This window comes from Heptranchias perlo, chromosome 24 (assembly GCF_035084215.1).
Source record: "Heptranchias perlo isolate sHepPer1 chromosome 24, sHepPer1.hap1, whole genome shotgun sequence".
In the NCBI taxonomy this organism is placed as follows: domain Eukaryota; kingdom Metazoa; phylum Chordata; class Chondrichthyes; order Hexanchiformes; family Hexanchidae; genus Heptranchias; species Heptranchias perlo.
The window spans coordinates 27,582,721-27,604,248 of NC_090348.1; the positions used below are offsets into that span (position 1 = coordinate 27,582,721).

At 45.2% G+C, this 21,528-nt stretch overlaps 1 long non-coding RNA gene across 1 annotated transcript in view; it reads right to left on the bottom strand.

Moving 5' to 3' along the window:
• Positions 1–10,447: 10,447 nt before the first annotated feature.
• LOC137341859 (uncharacterized) overlaps positions 10,448–21,528 on the bottom strand; it is a 31,150-nt gene continuing 20,069 nt past the window's right edge. The window contains exon 3 of the long non-coding RNA XR_010967140.1: positions 10,448–10,508. This is a non-coding gene — a long non-coding RNA (uncharacterized lncRNA). The remainder of the gene's footprint in view (positions 10,509–21,528) is intronic.

The window sequence follows — 21,528 nt, forward strand, 5'->3', positions numbered from 1 at the left end:
GCCAAGTTCCACACCCATGAGGACGGCCTCAACTGGGATCTTGGGTTCATGTCATGTTACATGTAACCCCACCAGCGAAAAAAAGTTATCTGTTTTTAATACAACTAGTCATTCTCTCTCTCTCTGTGCCTTTCGGGTCTCTCTCTCTCTCTCTCTCTGTCTTTGTTATCTGACCCCTTGTGTATTCAGTATTCTTGGATGTAATGTTTCCCTGACTAACCTGTCTGAACACCATCCACTCCTTTGATTGCTGTGATTATCTCTCTGCCGAGGTTTGATAACGGGCAGTTGGAAAGATTATCTGTAATCACAAGGCATTGTTCTCTGACTATATATGCTGTGCCTTTATGGAACCCTTCACTCACCTGACGAAGGAGCAAAGCTCCGAAAGCTTGTGATTTCAAATAAAGCTGTTGGACTATAACCTGGTGTTGTGCGACTCTTTACATTTGTCCACCGCAGTCCATCACCGGCATCTCCACATCATGAAAAAATAATGACATCTTCACAATGCAATCCTAATAAATATCATTTTTGAGTTTTCACAAGGCTACACTTATCACAAGCACTTTTTAAATTGAAATATTATCACATGAACCGGAATGATTTGTTATATTCCCATAGTGTATTTGCATGGCTATAAGACAACTTAATACTATAGACAATGCTATCCACTTAAGATTTGGAGGATCACATTGCATCTCTTTTTTACCTAAACATATTTATTTTGGCCACTCTTAACATTCAGTCGGTGTAGCGCAATCCATTGCTTTTCGCGTTAGGTCATGTTGCTGGCATTAGCCTGACATCATTAGTAGGAAAATGCTAGAATCTATTATTAAGGCCATAGTAACAGGGCTCTTAGAAAATTATAATATGATTAGGCAGAGTCAACACAGTTTTATGAAAGGGAAATCGATGGTGTAACTAGCAGGATAGATAAGGGGGGACCAGTGGATGTAGTATCTTTGGATTTTCAAAAGGCATTCAATAAGGTGCCATACAAGAGGTTGTTACACAAGATTAGGGCTTATGGGATTGGGGGTAATATATTAGCATGGATTGAGGAATGGTTAACGGACAGAACACAGAGAGTAGGAATAAATGGGTCATTTTTGGGTTGGCAGGTTGTAACTAGTGGGGTGCTGCAAGGATCAGTGCTTGGGCCTCAGCTGTTTTCAATATATATCAATGACTTAGATGAAGGGACCGAGTGTAATCTATCCAAGATTGATGACGATGCAAAGCTAGGTGGTAAACTTAGCTGTGAGGAGGACGCAAAGAGGCTGCAAAGGGATATAGACAAGTTAAGTGAGTGGGCGAGAAGGTGGCAGTGGAGTATAATGTGGGGAAATGTGAAATTATCCACTTTGGTAGGAAGAATAGAAAAGCAGAATATTTTTTAAAAGGTGAGAAATGTTGGTAATCAGAGGGATTTGGGTGTCCTTTACATGATTCACAAAAAGTTAACATGCAGGTACAGCAGCAATTAGGGAAGACAAATGGTATGTTAGCCTTTATTGCAAGGAGGTTGGAGTATAAGAGTAAGGAGATCTTGCTGCAATTATGTAGGGCTCTGGTGAAACCTCACCTGGAGTACTGTGTACAGTTTTGGTCTCCTTATCTAAGGAAGGATATACTTGCCTTAGAAGGGGTGCAACGAAGGTTCATTAGATTGATTCCTGGGATGAGAGAATTGTCCTATGAGTAGAGATTGTGTAGAATGGGTTTATATTCTCTGGAGTTTAGAAGAATGAGAGGTGATCTCATCGAAATGTATAAAATTCTTAGAGGCCTTGACGGGATGCTGAGAGGCTGTTTTCCCTGGCTGGAGAGTCTAGAACTATGAATCACAGTCTCAAGATAAGGTGTCGGCCATTTAGGACTGAGATGAGGAAAAATTGCACCACTCAGAGGGTTGTGAATCATTGGAATTCTTTACCTCAGAGCGCTGTGGATGCTGAGCAGTTGAGTAGATTCAAGACTGTGATTGACAGATTTTTGGACTCTAGGGGAATCAGGGGATATGGGGATAGGGCGGGAAAGTGGAGTTGAGGTAGAAGATCAGCCATGATCTTATTGAATGGCAGACCAGGCTTGAGGGGCTGAATAGCCTACTCCTGCTCCTATTTCTTATGTTCTTATTTAAATAATAAATGTGCAGGTGGAAATCGAACAAAAACATTTCCTGGCCACGTCCAAAATCAGCTGTTTTTGCACTTACCACAGAGGACAGGCCACAGCTTGCCAAATACTATTGTGCTGAGTATATTAAATTTTGACATATCAGCCAGTGTGCCCTATTAAACCGATTAAATCATGGCATTCTTTCAAACACCAGATATTAAACATAACTTTCTTGATCCTCCAGATGGATATTTAATAGGTCTGTACAGAATAGTAAATTCTGCAGAATTTGCTTATCTCAATAATCAACACAAATCTCTATAAAATGGAACAAAAGCAACTTGACCTTATTGCGAGGCAGTATAAATGTGTGCCACATCAGATGTGACAAAATGACTCCAGTTGGAACATTGGGTCCTAACCCTGGATGTTACTATTGGGTAATGAGGCATTTTTGACAATTTTGTGGTGGCAACTGCATTCAATTTCTGTGAAGTTAATTGTGCTCAGTAAACACTCTGTACACCAGCTCCTAATCAAATAATGCAGAAAAACTACACGCCCTCAACTTGACTACAAAAAATTGGAAAATACTTCAAACAAAGCACATCAAAAAAACTGCGATATATCAGCCTCTATCTATGTGCTCAACCCAATCACTCATTGGGCACGCCCTGAATTTCTGCCCCTATAACTAAGAAGTAAAATTGGTGAGGGGCCCTCAATATCATTAAATAGGTGGGCTGCCAGCTCTCCTAGCGCTATTGATTGCCAGCACGCCCAACGGCGGCAGGAATATCGGGCACCATTTAAAGGTAGCCTGTACCTCTGAAAGGGGAGTTGCACTGTGGCTGCAGAAACCTTACATTGAAATCAACTTTGCAGCAATGGCAGGCAGAGGAGAAGCTTTGAGGGTCCACCACCCCCTCCTTCAGTTTTCAGACAGCGCATTGGAGGTGTTGGTGGTGGGTAGGAAGAGGGACATCCTCCTCCCTCCAGGCAGCAGATCGCGAGACAAGCTGCTTGACAACATTGGGCAGAGGTGGTGGAGTGGGTCAGGAGTGTCGCCCACAGACCTGGCTACAATGCAGGAAAAAGTTCAATGGCCTGACTGTGGTTGCTAAGGTAAGACTCCTAATTCAAATCTTGCATTAGTCTTTGCTTAACCCTGCACTACCTGCAGCCCCAGCACTCTTCCCTCCTTTTGCCACACACTGCACCTTCTACTCACCTCCTCATAGCTCTGCTACTCCTGCACACACCAGCACCACTATTCTATCTGGACAGGTACATCCTCATAGCGTTACACTAGGCTCCCACTCACACACTCCCTTCCTTCTTGTGGGAGAAGCTCACATGCGTTAACAGGGAGCAGAAAGAGATGGGAGAGCAGTTGAAATCGCCCCCAATTAATTTTATTCAATTTATATGTTTTTTTATTCCTAAGCTCTTGTAACTGAGAGAGTCAGTGGTGCAGTGTAATAGAATACTGGAAGGGCTCTCCTGATTGTCTGCTGTATCTTTGGTGGAATAGCTGCAGAAACCCCAGGAAATTTGTGTAAATGCTGTTTTTCCAGGATTTGCATGCCTCTTCTGCCAAAATTACGGCAGGAGAGCAGGAGTTACTCCCATGGAAAGTCATGTCTGTGATCTGGGTTTGAATTCACTCGGGTTTGATAGGACGCGTGTGGCTTCTCCCTGCCGACTATCAAGGGTCCAAATTAAATTCTCCCAGACTGTCTCATTTGAGGTGTCGGTGAGTACCAGCCCCAAACGCAAAGCTGTGAATCATCTTACAACAACCGGCATTAAACTAGCAGGTTCACTCAGAAAAGAAACTGGCATAGCTGTTGTGGAAAATTAGGGTGATGCAGCAAGTGTGCTAATCCAAGGTCTAGGTTAAAGTGCATTGATAGGGAAGTGTAGAAGTAATTATATATAAATTACTTGTGCTATGTCTGACCAGGTGATGCTTGATACTGACAACATGTCCAGCACTGACTTCTCTTGATGACAATGAAATTTGATTTTCTCCCTTATTTTTTGAAATGAGCTCATTTGTAATGATTGTATGATAATAGGTATACTCAATAAGCAAATTGATCAACCAATGACAGCTGAGTCTTTGAGGAGTTAACTAATTATATTTGCTCAGAGTCACATGCCTGATGCCTATAATAATTATCCTCAATAAGGAGTATGGGTAGGTGTTATGAAGAGTGAGCAGACTGAAATTACTGAATCTGAATTTTGGCTTTAAAAAAATAAATCCACATTACTGATGTGGGACCGAGCTCAGTTTTTAACCATATGATGACAGAACAATCAATGGACTGTGAAGGACCAATCAACCCTTTATTTTTGAGGGCAAAGTGAAATGCCAATCAAGATTCCCATTTGTTTATCTTCATGTTTATTGTTGCTTTTAGAAGCTCTCTCTGGTTTTCTGGTCTGATGGGGGAGTTATTTTGCCTTTTCTTTATCTTCAAACAACAGGGTCGTATTTATTTACAATATTGGTTCCTTTTTATTGAATATGTTAGACTGGTTTCTAATTTACATATAAACTTGAGTTTCCATGGTTACTAAAAGTTAAAGGTCACAAATGCCAATATTTTAAGATGGCCATAAATGTAGCGACCCTGTCTATCCATCAACCTAGGAATAGCATTTGATAAAAGCTGTCAACTATTTGAGCTTTGAGACTCTGAAAGATACATTACCAGGGTTTTACATGACCTAGAACCTTGCAAGGCCCAGAATGGATCAGCTCCCATTTTCTCAAAAGCATGCTATTTTCCATGACCAATTTTGTCAGTTTAAAGTCAGATTTTATCTCAGTCTGGCCCCTCCAAGAAGAGCATTCTCATTGAATATTTGATTTTTCAGCTGGATTATGATGACAGATTTGCCACCCTTATTTGTCCAGATGTTCTGACTTTCTCCCTCAGCTTTGATTTAATATGCCCAACATTTGTAATTTTTCTAGTTATTTACTTTAGCAAATTGACCCATCAAGATTTTCATATCTTTAGCACTTTTACAGGTGTTGATGAGGATGTACTCAAGTGATGAAGTGAAATGTTTTATTACTATTTGCCATAAAAGTATATAATTGTTTTAGTTACTAAGCAACAACAAGCAATAACGCACTGTACAAACTGCAGTATACAAAGTGCTGATAAATGAGTTCATTCCTCCTACAGTATAATTCAGTCATCAATAATAAAATGTGACTTGTCTAAAACCATTTCAGTCCCGAATATAGTGATTGTGCCTAGCCAGTATCATGGCCAAGTCTGGCTTCTAGCCTGTGGCAGGTTTACATATGTCAGTTGGCCTGTTTAAAGCCAGCAGCCTGCTTCAGTCCACATGTTTAACAGAATATAACTGTTATCCGAATTAAAATCTAGCTAGCATGAAGAGATGTGTATCAAATAAATTCAGAAACTGATGCTTCACTTTTTCCCCCAGCCAAGCACTGTACAATAAAAACTTGTAGGTTTTTAGCGGGCTTGTTCAGAAATTATTCAAAGGTGCTTTATTTTACGCTTCAAAAAAAGGGGGAATTGGTTAATTGATGGTTAACTTGAGACTTGTGAACATATATTTAATAATGAAAATGAAAATCAAACCCAAATTGCTATTTCAGCATAAAATCAGCAACATCTTGATTCTGAACAGATAGACTTTTGTTTCCAATGCTAAGATTAGCAGACCATATGATTAAGTGCACCATGGAGCAACACCAGTCCTTTATAATCTGAGATATTTCGACACAAAATTATACAAGCATTGAATATTTTCATTAATGCATCAAGTCCAAATCAAAGTGATGTATAGAAACATATTTTAATAGACAGTTTGCAATATCTGAGGTGCTATTAAGAATTTTGAGTTGGTTGGCCTCCACTGAAGGGCGCACACTTTTAATTTTCTCCACATCTTTCCCGACAGGCTCCCTCTCCTCTTGGTCAAGAGGACGGGGTGAGTCAGCTGCTCCAAGGCCACCACCAGTGCAACTCTCAATCCACTGGAATAGGAGGCAGGTGAGGACACCCTATCTGATTTTTTCCCTTTGCCCTGTGGGGACAAGCCAAGCTCCCCTTTTTCAACAGTAAAATTTAGCAGAGTGGCGGGGACTGGGGGCAGGGGTGGGGAGGGAGCTCGTGTTTTTTTCTCGCCACTTGGTGGCACTGTGCGCTGGTGCTCCATGACGCTACTATCACCACGAAGAGTTCGATCTTCATATTCTTCTTCTGAGTAATGAATTTTCTGTATAATTTTCAAAGTAACAAGTGTTTTGCCATAAATGATAGTGAAAAATAATATCTACATCTTTTTGTTTTTCAGTCTGTGACAGTAAGGAGAGATTTGTGGTTTGAAATCGTAAACATCCTGACCACCCAAACTTACTTCGCTTAAAATTTTTTAACAGATGGCAAAAAGAGTAGAATTTCATCCCCTGTATCTGAGCCCAGTTCAAAAACGGTTCCCTAAAGTGGAAGGTTTACCTACATTCCATAAATTTATAGTATTGATATTACAGGCATATTACAGGCTCACGATATATTTTGTAACGTCTGATTGTCTCCAAGATGCTTGAAAAATGACAAACTTCTTTGTTTCCCCTTCTTTGATCCAGGAACTATATCATGGTCCTCATGTCATTTTGGAGAAAAATGCCGTACTTTCTTATCATTTTTGATCAATTTTTGATCAGCAAGGGAGTCAAAGGAAATGGGGAAAAGGTGGGAAAGTGGAGTTGAGGTAAAAATCAGATCACCCATGATCTCATTGAATGGCGGAGCAGGCTCATGGGGCCGAATGGCCTACTCCTGCTCCTATCTCTTACGGTCTTTTAATTTAATTGATGCAATGGTTGTAAATTCAGACCTGTTCACAATTTAACAGCTGTTTCAAATCCCACAACAGTCGTTTAGATTGTGACCTAAATTACATTTAAAAATTGTTTCATCATCCAGAATACAGTTACATTAATTTCAATTTCAGTCACATGACATTAATCTAAATCCAGTTCTCATTCTGGGCACAGCGAGATAAATTTGCAACTTCAGTGTGTGTGTATGTCCAACTTGTCTGAGGGTCTTCTTTATTTAAAAGAAATTCAATATTTTAATCATTTCCTTTAATAATCTGCATTGATGTGATTTTCTCACCAGTACTCACTTCAGCTTAGAATTACATTTTAGCCTTGCTCTAAGCCGTAGATTTTTAAAAATCATTTATTAGTTGATTGGTGAAGAACTTTCTCTTCCTCGATAATGTCTCCTATTTATCCTCCTGCTAAAGTTAGGAAGAACACAATAATCGATAGTCCATTTCAGACTGCACAGTTGCTAGTTGGTCCTATAAAGTCCTGAGAAAGGAAATATTACTCCTGGAGTCTTAGATCGAACATACAAAAACTACAGGCAGGGAAAGACCAGCTAGTCTCTCAAGCCTGCCTCACACACACGATGGCTGGAGCATCTTGACCAGACACTTGCTACACCCTCCCACCCCCACAGCCATGTAATCTCCTGGGATAAGCCAAAAAAAGAGAAAACCCCAGGGTCAATAAGGGAAAAAATACTCTGGAAAATTCCTCTCTGACCCCCTCAGGCGATCAAAACCAGTCCAGGAGATCATGTGGACCATGGACCATAGGGATGGAAGAGCTAGGATATTGAACCCTGCAGCATCCTTGCAGCAACAAGCCCAGCTCACAGGTTTGCTCTTGCTCTCTAGGATCCCTTTAGTGCTTTCATATTGCTACTTTTCTAAAATTTACTTTGTGCAAACCGTGTCTGTGGACCTCAAAGAATTGATAGATTTGAATTTATGATCCTCCCCGCCCCACCAGTTTAACAGATGTTTGAAATTGAAAGTAAAACACTTTTCAGTTTTTTTTCTTCTGGAATGTATTAGCTCAGTAATATATCAGTTTGGCACAGCAAGGTATGGTAAAGATATTAAGGTGATTTAGAATTTTTATTCTGATGAGATCAATATGTCCCATATGGTTTGACAAAATTAACGTGTGAAATTCTAAGTGTTTAGAAGCAGAACCTACCAAAGCTTTTGAATGTTATTTTTTCTTTCTTTATTTTCCTTTTGAGATGAAATAGTTAGCAATACATGGAAAATAACTTGGAAATCATTACTGCCACTTTTATAATAGTTTCTTAAGTTTATATCACCCCTGCAAGTTTCTTTTCATTAGCTAAGGTGTCCAACACAAAGGGTGGGGTAGAACAGTAATTATTTTAATACCAGAATTAAGCATTCGACTGGAAATTAGATGTGCTGAATTCCACCTATAATTTTAAGTGCATGCCAAATTAAAAATAGATTTACCAGTGTGTGAGCACATTGCTGGTTTTAGATGAATCATTAGGGAGGCTCTTATCTAATTAACTGTACTTGAATCTACATGAACAGAGGTGCTTTGTAAATTCACTAAAAAGACCAGGAGACTCTCTAAAAGGTGTGAATAACGCTGTTTAAAATCTGCCCTTGCACCCCCACCCCCCCAAATATGGATCTTACAATGGATACTTTTTGGTGTTGTGCTTTTATGTATACTGTTATCGAAGAACAAAGCAAATACTTCAGAATAGTTTATGCTGACCAGGAGCTGGCTGCTGCACTAGATTGTTCCCTTATGCTGTACGTCTTACTTTCCATAATAGGCTGCTGCATACTTTGCTGGTCTGCATCATGGATGAATGTTTGCAATTTCCTGAATGTGGACTCTTGTTGCGGGAGGATCCGCACCACTAATCCAGGATTTAGGCTGGGTCAAAACGACAGCACCGAGCAAGTAGAACACGGCTACCTGTCCATTTAAACCTGGTAAAGATATCTTGTTGTCATTATTAACACTGTGAAATGTAACATTTAAATGTGAATGCTGTGTAAATTTCTTTAATTGCTATGTGAAAATAAAAATGATTTATTGATTGATTTTATAGTAGCAGCTTGTGGATGGGATTTTAGAGCCGAGGGACAACTACACTTGCCTGACTCGGAAAGGAGGAAAATGTTTTCTGGAATAGTGTGGTAAGTTTAAACAAAAACTATAATTTGCATGATCGCATAAAATGTATTTTGTTATTTACGTTTTATTCGACAGATATACACCTTGTCATCTTCATAAAATTCTCAATGTTAATTTAACTAACAACAATGGAGGATGTTATGAAGTACATTTTATTGAAGGTCTGGGAACATTAATGCATCTAAATTATATTTATATCTAATTATCTACATATCTGATAATATGGATTGAAATTCTACTTCTGTTTATCTAACTGTGTGCAATTATATAATTTTTAATGCTTTTTTCAATACTGAAACCTCTTTTTTTGTACAGTTTTCTCAAGAAATAATTTTAATATGAATTTGTCATAAGTCAAAAGCCTTTACTAATACGATGTTTGAGCTCCCGTATGTAAGATTTTTTTTTTATTTGCCCTAAAAACAGATCTTTATTGCAGAGGAGTTGATGGGTGCTTTATGGATAACAATTAGTTATGACCCAAACCTCCAAAGTACTTACACCCATTGTGAATGTATTAAAATGCCACGAATGAGCAAGATGTGGAGATGCCGGTGATGGACTGGGGTTGACAATTGTAAACAATTTTACAACACCAAGTTATAGTCCAGCAATTTTATTTTAAATTCACAAGCTTTCGGAGATTTTCTCCTTCCTCAGGCAAATGTTTGCCTGAGGAAGGAGAAAATCTCCGAAAGCTTGTGAATTTAAAATAAAATTGCTGGACTATAACTTGGTGTTGTAAAATTGTTTACGAATGAGCAAAGCAATGGAACAACATTCTACCTGTACAGTAATTGCCTTTCTAACTCCTATTGTTAATCTTTAATGAGCTAGATGCCTCATTTATTGTGACATCTGTATAAGTATCTAACTATTCAGTGAAATAAAGGTTAATGCAATAATCTTAAGTCATTTTGCAGCCAAATAATCTGATTATTTCACTGGAATAAAAATGTTTGAAGTTTTGGTATTCTTTCTAAAAGGAAAAGGATAAAGCATAATGTTACAGCATTGAAAATAATGAGGTAAATTGCAGACAATACAAACTAATTACTTTTGTGATCATTTTATTCTTGGATATTATAGCATTGCATGAAACTGAAACACAAGCAAATATGTAGATTGGTGATTATTTTCAAATAATATAAGAAGACAAAATGGCAATTTTATTTAAAACAAAGATTTGTTTCATCAATATTGCGTAATGATATAAAAAGAGTAATCACCCGCGTCATTGTCCGTCAATAGTCTGAGGCCTGAATACACGTCCTAATTTTTGCTACTGTCCCACTCTGAGATCCTGGTGCTCCTCTTCCTGTTTTAAATAGAATGAAAGTGATTTCTATCAAAATCCTCCGAAGATGCTCTGCCTTTATGAGAAATGCCTTGTTTGAGGGGAGAGGAGTCAGAAGAACTGCACATCAATTTTGTTGCAATTACATCAAGTGACACACAGACACATTTTTTGACATGATTTATGTCATTGTGTTTGTCAGCAAACGAAAAGGTCTCTACCACATTTTTTAAGAAAATCTGGGGGTGATTTTCATATGACTACCGGCCCGTATACGCCAGAAGACAGGGCAGTAAGCTAACAACATTCACACCCATTGGCTGACTGAGGCCCACCCGCCTCGATTATCAAGTGGGCCTTGAAATAGGTGGCCAACGGCCCCGCCCACAGCATGTTGGGGCTTGATTTCAATACTTAAATCAAGGTTCGACAATGTAATTTTTGTGGACCAATGCGTGCATCGCGCACACCCCGCCCATTGGTCCTGACATTGATGAGGCCTAACTACTGCTGACCGCTTGAGAAACTGGCACAAAATTTCTCTTTTTGTTGGGCCAGGAGGAGCAGGAGTGTTCCTGCTGGCTCCACAAAAATACTCTGGCCTGTTACCGGTTCCAGTGCATCCTCCAGCGTGGTCCCCCACCCTCCGCCAGCCCCCACCCTCCGCGGGACTGGATTGTCAACCATCCAATTTCCCATCCTCCCTGGCCAGCAAGTTGCCTCAGACTGCCCGATTGGAGCTTGCCAGCTGCATGCTAATGAGGTCTGACCACCAAGATGGTGCGATTGGATGGACAGCGCAATTGCGATGTCTGCCGCTTGCCCAATTAGTGCACCGGACAAAAATCGCCTCTTCTCTTTAAAAGATATTTTTGGCGCTTTATTAAACTTTTGAGGTATACAACAGCAGAAACAATTGGGAACAATCACTGGCTAGGGCTACAATCATTCTCGTAGCTGTTTTTGGTTAAATTTTCTACAGGACTCTTGTCAATGAAAGAGACAGCAGGATGCAAAGGGGATTGTGCAATTTGCTGTTTTTCTTTTGCTTTGTCGCTCCCTCTGTGTCTGTCTCTGTCTGTCAAACTCCATTGTGATATAAATTATCAGTAATGTGATATCATCATAAATGAAACCTCTTCCTGTTGCTATATTTATTCACTTTACATGGCTAGATGACTTGTGCTGCGTGTTTTGTTACAAAATAAAGTTTTAAAATCAATGTTTGCAATTTGATAGGGCCCAATATTACCAGGGTGGCAGGTTCGCGGCGGGGGGGGGCGTTTGGGTGCGTGGGTAACACGCCCGGTGAAATCAGTCTGCCCTGAACTCAATCGCAGGCTGATTGGATCCATTTACCTCTTGTTGCTGAGCTGCGCGGCGGGCAGACTGCACATGCACAGTAAGCTCTGTCAGCTGGAGGAGCTCTATTTAAAGGGGCAGTCCTCCACTGACTGATGCTGCAAGAAATAGGAAAAATTACAGCATGGAGCAGCCCGGGGGAAGGCTGCTCCCAGGTTTAATGATGCCTCACTCCAGCTCTTACTGGATGGGATGAGGAGGAGGGGGGAGGACAGAGATCTTCCCCCCGGCGGGCGGGAGGAAGTGGCCTGCCTCTGCCACCAACAAGGCCTGGCTCGAGGTGGCAGAGGAGGTCACCTGCACCACCAACATATCGCCCACCTGCATACAGTGCAGGAGGCGCTGCAATGACCTAAGTAGGTCATTCCCCTACACTCCATCTGCCACATCACCGCCCCCACCCCACATCTCCTTCTGCACTGCCAACACTACTCTGTCACATCACCCCTCACACCCACTCAAAGCTCATCCTCATCTTACCTGCACTTACTCACCTCACCAATACTCATCCCGCCACTACCACTCAACCCAATCCTCATACAGTCTCATGGTTCTATTTCATACTCACCCTCTCATGCATCTCTTTCACAGTCAGCCTCACTCAACCTGCCACTACCTGTGCTGCAGCCACAGGGCATGCATCACATATGTGCAGTAGGCAGCGTAAGGCAAACGTGCCGTGAGCATGAAAGGGATGCACAAGGGTGTTTGAGGGTTTATCATGGTTTTTACTTATATTTAATTTCTGATCAACTCACATTACATATTATATTGGCACCACTACTGCCAAGTCTTCGCGAATCCTGTCTGGTTTGTGCAATAATGCCCTTTCTTGAGGATCACTATGAAGACCCACACCTGATGCCACCCATTGTGTCACTGCAGATTGGTGTAGGTGTATTTGCAGGGCTCTTTTGTGCAGACGACTGAGACACGTCGGTAATGTCCCCGGTGGCACCCTGGAAGGATGCGGAGGAGAAGTTGTTGAGGGCAGTGGTGACTTTGACAGCGATAGGTAAGAAGATGGTGCTCAGGCCAACCAGGAGCAGCTCGGCATGAAGGAGGCTGCAGATGTCCCCGACTACATGTCGAGTGACTCTGAGCCTCCGTGTGCACTGCTGCTCAGAGAGGTCCAGGAAGCTGAGCCTCGGTCTGTGGACCCTGTGGCGAGGGTAGTGCCCTCTGTGACGCATCTCTCTCTGCCATTGCCCTCCCTCCTGTTGTGCAGGTGGATGTGTCACAGCACTGTGTTGTGGAGCTCCATGTGTCAGAGGGGGACGGTGAGGCTGGTGATGCTGTTCGCCCTCCGAGGAGGTCGTGACTGCAGCTACGGCAGCCCCCATCCGCAAGATGTACATTTGAGGGGGTCCGCAAGGTAGGTACATGTGTCTGGACACCAGGGTAAGTGTGCAAGTTGGTGAATTTTATTGTTAGGTGGAGGGTGGTGGAGGTCAAAGTGACAGAGTGGCCTCCTGCAATGAGTGAGGGCCTCCCCCCACCACCTGTCAAATGGACCTTTGCAGCTGCCACAGGCTGATGGCTGCAACACGTCCATTTGAACTGGGAGTGTTTCCCCCAGTGCGGGAAACAGTCCCAGTTGTTTGTAAAATCCCAACCCACCTAAAATATCACATTAATCAGGTCTGTAAACGACCTGAAATACCTAAATAAATACCTTAAGTGGCACCCCGCCAGCTTTAATTGCCAGTGGGAGTCCCACATGCGAGGGCTGCGCGCGCATGTCAGCGCGTCTGTGGGGAACCCGGAAGTGGGCGGGTTGGACCCGGGCTCCCACCCCGCCCCGGGAATCCCCGATTTTTGGAGCCTCCCTGCCAGGAACGCACCCGATCGCGGGTGCTAAAATAGAGCCCATAGTGTTTTTTTGGAAGGTGGGACATTGATAAACCATGATGTGGTCATGTGATGCATTGCAGTTTAAGTCGCAAGGCTAGGTTACAGCAATAAGAACTTGCATTTATATAGCACCTTTAATGTAGTAAAACACCCCAAGGTGCTTCATAGGAACGATTTTCAAATAAAATTTGACATCGAGCCACCTAAGGAGATATTGGGACCAAAAGCTTGGTCAAAGAGGTAGGTTTTAAGGAGCATCTTAAAGAAGGAGAGAGAGGTAGAGTGACGTAGAGGTTTAGGGAGGGAATTGCAGAGTTTAAGGCTTAGGCCACCAATGGTGGAGCGATTAAAATCAGAGGTGTGCAAGAGGCAAGAATTGGAGGAGCGCAGAAATCTCGGAGGGCTGTAGGGCTGGAGGATATCACAGAGATAGGGAGCGGCGAGGCCATGGAGGGATTTGAAAGCAAGGATGAGAATTTTAAAATCAAGGCGTTGCCAGACCGGGAGCCAATGTAGGTCAGTGAGCACAGGGTGATGGGTGAACGGGACTTGGTGCAAGTTAGGATATGGACAGCAGAGTTTTGGATGAGCTCAAGTTTATGAAGGGTGGAAGGAGGGAGGCCGTCCAGGAAAGCATTGAAATAGTTAAATTAAGAAGTAACAAAGACATGGATGAGGGTTTCAGCAGCAGATGAGCTGAGGCGGGGCGGAGCAGGGCAATGTTACAGAGGTGGAGGTAGGCGATCTTGGTGACACAGTGGATATGTGGTCGGAAGTTCATCTCAGGGTCAAATAGGATGCCAAGATTGTGAACGGTCGAGTTCCGCCTCAGATAGTGACCAGGGAGAGGGATGGAGTCGGTGGCTAGGGAATGGGGTTTGTGGCGGGGATCAAAGACTTCTGTCTTCCCAATATTTAGTTGGAGGAAATTTTGCTCATCCAGTACTGGATGTCAGACAAGCACTGTGACAAATCAGAGAGTGGAGCGGTTGAGGGAGGTGGTTGTGAGGTGGAGCTTGGTGTTAGCGTACATGTGGAACCTGGCGTGTTTTAGGATGATGTCGCCGAGCGGCAGCACGTAGGAGAGAAATAGGAGGGGGCCATGGATAGATCCTTGGGGGACTCCAGAGGCAACAGTGCGGGAGCGGGAAGAGAAGCCATTGCAGGTAATTCTCTGGTTACGACTGGATAGATAAGAATGGAACCAGACGAGCACCGTCCCACCCAGCTGGACGACGGAGGAGAGGCATTGGAGGAGGATGGTGTAGTCAACCGTGTCAAAGGTTGCAGATAGGATGAGAAGGATGAAGGATGAGGAGGGATAGTTTACCACGGTCACAGTCACATAAGATGTCATTTGTGACTTTGATAAGGGCCGTATCAGTACTGTGGCAGGGGCAGAAACCTGATTGGAGGGATTCAAACATGGAGTCAAGAATCAGGTAATAAACCCAACATGAAGTAACCTTCACAGACACAGGCAGTTTATTTATACATGGTGAACCAACAATGAATAGACTATAAAAAGACCATAAGAGATAGGAGCAGGAGTAGGCCATTCGGCCCCACGAGCCTGCTCCGCCATTCAATGAGATCATGGCTGATCTGATTTTTACCTCCACTTTCCCGCCTTTTCCCCATACCCTTTGACTCCCTTGCTGATCAAAAATTTGTCTAACTCAGCCTTGAATGTATTCAATGACTCAGCCTCCACAGCTTTTTGGGGTAAAGAATTCCAAAGATTCACGACCCTCTGAGAGAAGAAATTCCTCCTCATTTCCGTCTTAAACGGGCGATACCTTATTCTGAGACTATGCTCCTCATTTTAAAATCCCCCATGAGGGGTAACATCCTCTCAGCATCTACCCTATCGAGTCCCCTCAGAATCTTGTATGTTTCAATAAGATCTCCTCTCATTCTTCCAAACTCCAATGAGTAAAAACCCAACCTGTTCAATCTTTCCTCATAAGACAATTCTTCCATACCTGAAATCAACCGAGTGAACCTTCTCTGAACTGCCTTAAATAAGGGCACCAGAACTGTACACAGTACTCCAGGTGTGGTCTCACCAGCACCCTGTACAGTTGTAGCATGACTTCCCTGCTTTTATACTCCATCCCCCTAGAAATAAAGGACAATATTCCATTTGCCTTCCGGATTTTTTTTTTATTTTTTATTCGTTCACGGGATGTGGGCGTCGCTGGCAAGGCCGGCATTTATTGCCCATCCCTAATTGCCCTCGAGAAGGTGGTGGTGAGCCGCCTTCTTGAACCGCTGCAGTCCGTGTGGTGACGGTTCTCCCACAGTGCTGTTAGGAAGGGAGTTCCAGGATTTTGACCCAGCGACAATGAAGGAACGGCGATATATTTCCAAGTCGGGATGGTGTGTGACTTGGAGGGGAACGTGCAGGTGGTGTTGTTCCCATGTGCCTGCTGCTCTTGTCCTTCTAGGTGGTAGAGGTCGCGCGTTTGGGAGGTGCTGTCGAAGAAGCCTTGGCGAGTTACTGCAGTGCATCCTGTGGATGGTGCACACTGCAGCCACAGTGCGCCGGTGGTGAAGGGAGTGAATGTTTATGGTGGTGGATGGGGTGCCAATCAAGCGGGCTGCTTTATCTTGGATGGTGTCGAGCTTCTTGAGTGTTGTTGGAGCTGCACTCATCCAGGCAAGTGGAGAGTATTCCATCACACTCCTGACTTGTGCCTTGTAGATGGTGGAAAGGCTTTGGGGAGTCAGGAGGTGAGTCACTCGCCGTAGAATACCCAGCCTCTGACCTGCTCTCGTAGCCACAGTATTTATATGGCTGGTCCAGTTCAGTTTCTGGTCAATGGTGACCCCCAGGATGTTGATGGTGGGGGATTCGGCGATGGTAATGCTGTTGAATGTCAAGGGGAGGTGGTTAGACTCTCTCTTGTTGGAGATGGTCATTGCCTGGCACTTATCTGGCGCGAATGTTACTTGCCACTTATGAGCCCAAGCCTGGATGTTGTCCAGGTCTTGCTGCATGCGGGCTCGGACTGCTTCATTATCTGACGGGTTGCGAATGGAACTGAACACTGTGCAGTCATCAGCGAACATCCCCATTTCTGACCTTATGATGGAGGGAAGGTCATTGATGAAGCAGCTGAAGATGGTTGGGCCTAGGACACTGCCCTGAGGAACTCCTGCAGCAATGCCCTAGGGCTGAGATGATTGGCCTCCAACAACCACTACCATCTTCCATTGTGCTAGGTATGACTCCAGCCACTGGAGAGTTTTCCCCCTGATTCCCATTGACTTCAATTTTACAAGGGCTCCTTGGTGCCACACTCGGTCAAATGCTGCCTTGATGTCAAGGGCAGTCACTCTCACCTCACCTCTGGAATTCAGCTCTTTTGTCCATGTTTGGACCAAGGCTGTAATGAGGTCTGGAGCTGAGTGGTCCTGGCGGAACCCAAACTGAGCATCGGTGAGCAGGTTATTGGTGAGTAAGTGCCGCTTGATAGCACTGTCGACGACACCTTTCATCACTTTGCTGATGATTGAGAGTAGACTGATGGGGCGGTAATTGGCCGGATTGGATTTGTCCTGCTTTTTGTGGACAGGACATACCTGGGCAATTTTCCACATTGTCGGGTGGATGCCAGTGTTGTAGCTGTACTGGAACAGCTTGGCTAGAGGCGCAGCTAGTTCTGGAGCACAAGTCTTCAGCACTACAGCTGGGATGTTGTTGGGGCCCATAGCCTTTGCTGTATCCAGTGCACTCAGCCATTTCTTGATATCACATGGAGTGAATCGAATTGGCCGAAGACTGGCTTCCGTGATGGTGGGGATATCGGGAGGAGGCCGAGATGGATCATCCACTCGGCACTTCTGGCTGAAGATGGTTGCAAACGCTTCAGCCTTGTCTTTTGCACTCACGTGCTGGACTCCGCCATCATTGAGAATGGGGATGTTTGCAGAGCCTCCTCCTCCCGTTAGTTGTTCAATTGTCCACCACCATTCACGACTGGATGTGGCAGGACTGCAGAGCTTTGATCTGATCCGTTGGTTGTGGAATCGCTTAGCTCTGTCTATAGCATTTTGCTTCCGCTGTTTAGCATGCATGTAGTCCTGAGTTGTAGCTTCACCAGGTTGGCACCTCATTTTTAGGTACATTACCTGCTGCACCTGTATGTTGACTTTTTGTGTTTCATGTACGAGGACACCCAAATCCCTCCGTACCACAGCATTTTATTTCTCCATTCACATAATATTTTGCTTTTTTATTTTTCCTCCCAAAGTGGATGACTTCACATTTTCCCACATTATATTCCATCTGCCAAATTTTTGCCCATTCGCTTAACCTGTCAATATCCCTTTGCAAACACGTTAGGTACTATTTTCGCACCCACAATCGGATGCGTTCATGGCGGGGGGGCTGCAAAAATCCGGGATTCCCGGGGCGGGTCTGGAGCCGGGCTCCAACCCGCCCCATTTCCGGGTTCCTCAGTGACGTGCTCACATGCGCGCGCAGCCCTCGCATGTGGGACTCCCGCCGGCAATTAAAGCCAGTGGGGTGCCACTTAAAGTACTTGAACAGGTACTTCAGGTTGTTTACAGACCTGATTGACCTGATATTTTAGGAGGGGTGGGATTTTCAAGTCAACTGGGACTGTTTCCCGTACTGGGGGAAATACTCCCAGTTGAAATGGACGTGTTGTAGCCATCAGCCTGTGGCAGCTGCAAAGGTCCATTTGACAGGTGTGGGGGGGGTGGGGGAGACCCTCACTCATTGCAGGAGGCCACTCTGTCACTTTGGACAAAGTTTGGCCTCCACCGCCCTCCTCCGAACAATAAAATGCATAAATTTGCACACTTACCCCGGTGTCCAGACACATTTACCTACCTTGCAGACCCCCTCAATCATCTGGACAGGGGCCGCCGTAGCTGCAGTCATGACCTCCTCAGAGAGCGAACAGCATCACCAGCCTCGCTGGCCACGCCGTCCACCTCTGACACGTGGAGCTCCACAACACAGTGCTGTGACACATCCACCTCCACAGGAGGAGGGAAGGCAACCACAGAGAGAGATGCGTCGCAGAAGGCACTACCCTCGCCACAGGGTCGACAGACCGAGGCTCAGCTTCCTGGACCTCTCTGAGCAGCAGTGCACACGGAGGCTCAGAGTCACTCGACATGTAGTCGTGGACATCTGCAGCCCCCTTCGTGCCGAGCTGCCTCCCGGCTGGCCCGAGCACCATCTTTTTACCTGTCGGTGTCAAAGTCACCACTGCCCTCAACAACTTCTCCTCCGCATCCTTCCAGGGTGCCACCGGGGACATCGCCGGCTTCTCTCAGTCGTCTGCACAAAAGAGCCCTGCAAATACACCTACACCCTCTCTGCAGTGACACAATGGGTGGCATCAGGTGTGCGTGTTCATGGTGAACCCCATGAAAGGGACCTATTCCACAAGCCAGTCAAGAATGGGAAAGACGTGGCAGTAGTGGTGATAATAATAATATTTATTGTGCATATGAAACAAAACAAATATAAATGAAAAACATGACAAATCGTCAGACACCCTTGTGCATTCCCTTTGTGCTCACAAAACCTTCGCCTTGCGTTTCCGGGAACCCCTACGTGGTGCTACGCCTGTGGCTTCAGCAGAGTTAGTGGCAGGTTGCTCTTGTCCATGCCCTGACCGATGAGATGCTTTGGGCCGACGCCCTCTGGGTTTCGGTGCCCATGAGGGCCCCTCCAAAGACTGCTCCACCTGCACCTGTGCAGGGGCAGACTCGGCCACCTGGAGAGGGGGCAGCATTGCGGGTACTGGTTGAGAGGGGGGCAACGGGTGAGACGTGGGAGCTCTTTGAGTGGCGTCTCCACTTCCATGTCCCCTTTCACCATCATCCCTCTCGTGGCCCAGGCCCACCATCACTCCTTCCACCCTGCTGGACGGCAGTTTGGAGGACTTGTGTGAGGCCGTGGAAGGCTACCTGTAAAGTATCTGTCAGCCTGTTCAAGGCGGCAGAATGTTGCTCATCCTGAATCCGTATGGCCGTTGTCAGGGCCTGAATGGACTCATTGTTGAGCCGTGCTTGACGCTCGATGGAAGCTAGCCTTTCCTCCATCGCAGACATTTCCGCACCTACCCGCGACACTATCTCAGAGATGCCTTTACGTCCCTGCGACACTATCTCGGAGATGCCCTCCTGTACCTGTGCCACCATTCCCCTCATGCAGGAGTTGGACTCCTCCATCCTCTGCGCGATTGTGGAGAGTGCGTGTGGCACCTGTTACAGAACCTCGGCAATGTACTGCTGTCCCTCAACGACTCTCCTTTTCACGGCTGGCCCCCAGGATTCAGTATCTGGGTCCAGCTGAGCAGAGCCTGGAGAAGAATGCTCCCACCGATGCGGACTCACCACGGCTGCCCCTGCCACCAGGGTCTGCTCGTGCTCACATGTGTGTGGTGACTCACCATGTGCAAGCCCAACTAAGTGAGGACGGGGACCCACTGAGGTGTATGTATCTGCGCTGGTGGATGCATGCCTCAGATGTGAAGATGGACCCTGAGAGACCGGCAGGTCCTCTGAGGAATCGCCCTGCACGGTCACGACGCTCGCAGACGGCCCTGCAAGAGAACAGAAAGCAATATTAGGCATGTGGACAGATGTTGAGGTGCTGCAGATGCCAAGTGATGCTAAGATCATTTGCTATCATGAGTGCTGAGTGTTAACTTTCTGTCACCGGCCGCTTGTGCAATCCCAGCCTCAACATCCACCACAGACAGGCACTCCAGCCTGCGGCTGATGTCCAATTCCTGCTGCTCCGCGTCCGTTAGGACCACCTGGTGTGGCAGGCCCCCTCCGGTCTGTGCCCTCTCCCGGGCGTTCTGGCATCTCTTCTCCTATCAAGGCAAATCACAGAGGCGTGATTGAGTGATGGTTGCATGGTGAGCCGCTGCATGCATTGGTGTGGGTGGGGTTGAGCGCGAGGGAGATGTATGGGAGGGTGCGTATGCAACATAGCCATGATATTGTATGAGGATTGGGTTGCGTGGTAGTGTTCGAAAGGGGACAGGGGCGATGAGTACGTGGTGGAGGGAGGGCACTTTCTCCCATCAGACGGGAAAAATATTTCCCTCCTCCTCCTCACCCCATCCAGAAGCAGCTGGAGTGAGGAGTCTGAAAAACTTGGGACAGCCTTCCCTCTGGCGTGCTCCATGGTTTAGCATTGGTTGTTTGCTGCAGGAGGAGCATTGGTGGACTGCCCCTTTAAATAGGGCTCCTCCAGCTGACAGACCTTACTGCGCATGCACAGTCCGCCTGCCACGCAACTTACAAGCGGGAAACCCGGAAGCAAAGGTAAGTAGCTCCAATTATCCTGTAGTTGCGTGCGGAGCACACTGATTTCACCGGGCGCGTTACCCACACGCCCAGTCGACCCCCCCGCTGAGAACCCGCCGCCCTGCTAATATCGAGCCCTTTGTGTCCTCATCGCAACTTGCTTTTCCACCTATCTTTGTATCATCAGCAAATTTGGCCACAAGACACTCTGTTCCTTCATCCAAGTCATTGATATATATTGTAAATAGTTGAGACCCCAGCACTGATCCCTGCGGCACCTCGCTAGTTACAGATTGCCATTTTGAAAATGACCCTTTTATCCCGTCGCTTTGTTTTCTGTTGGTTAGCAAATCCTCTATCCGTGCCAGTATATTACCCCCAACACCATGAGCTCTTATTTTGTGCAGTAATCTTTTATGTGGCACCTTATCGAAGGCCTTTTGGAAATCCAACTATACTGCATTCATTGGTTCCCCTTTATCCACCCTTGCTGTTACTTCCTCAAAGAACTCTAATA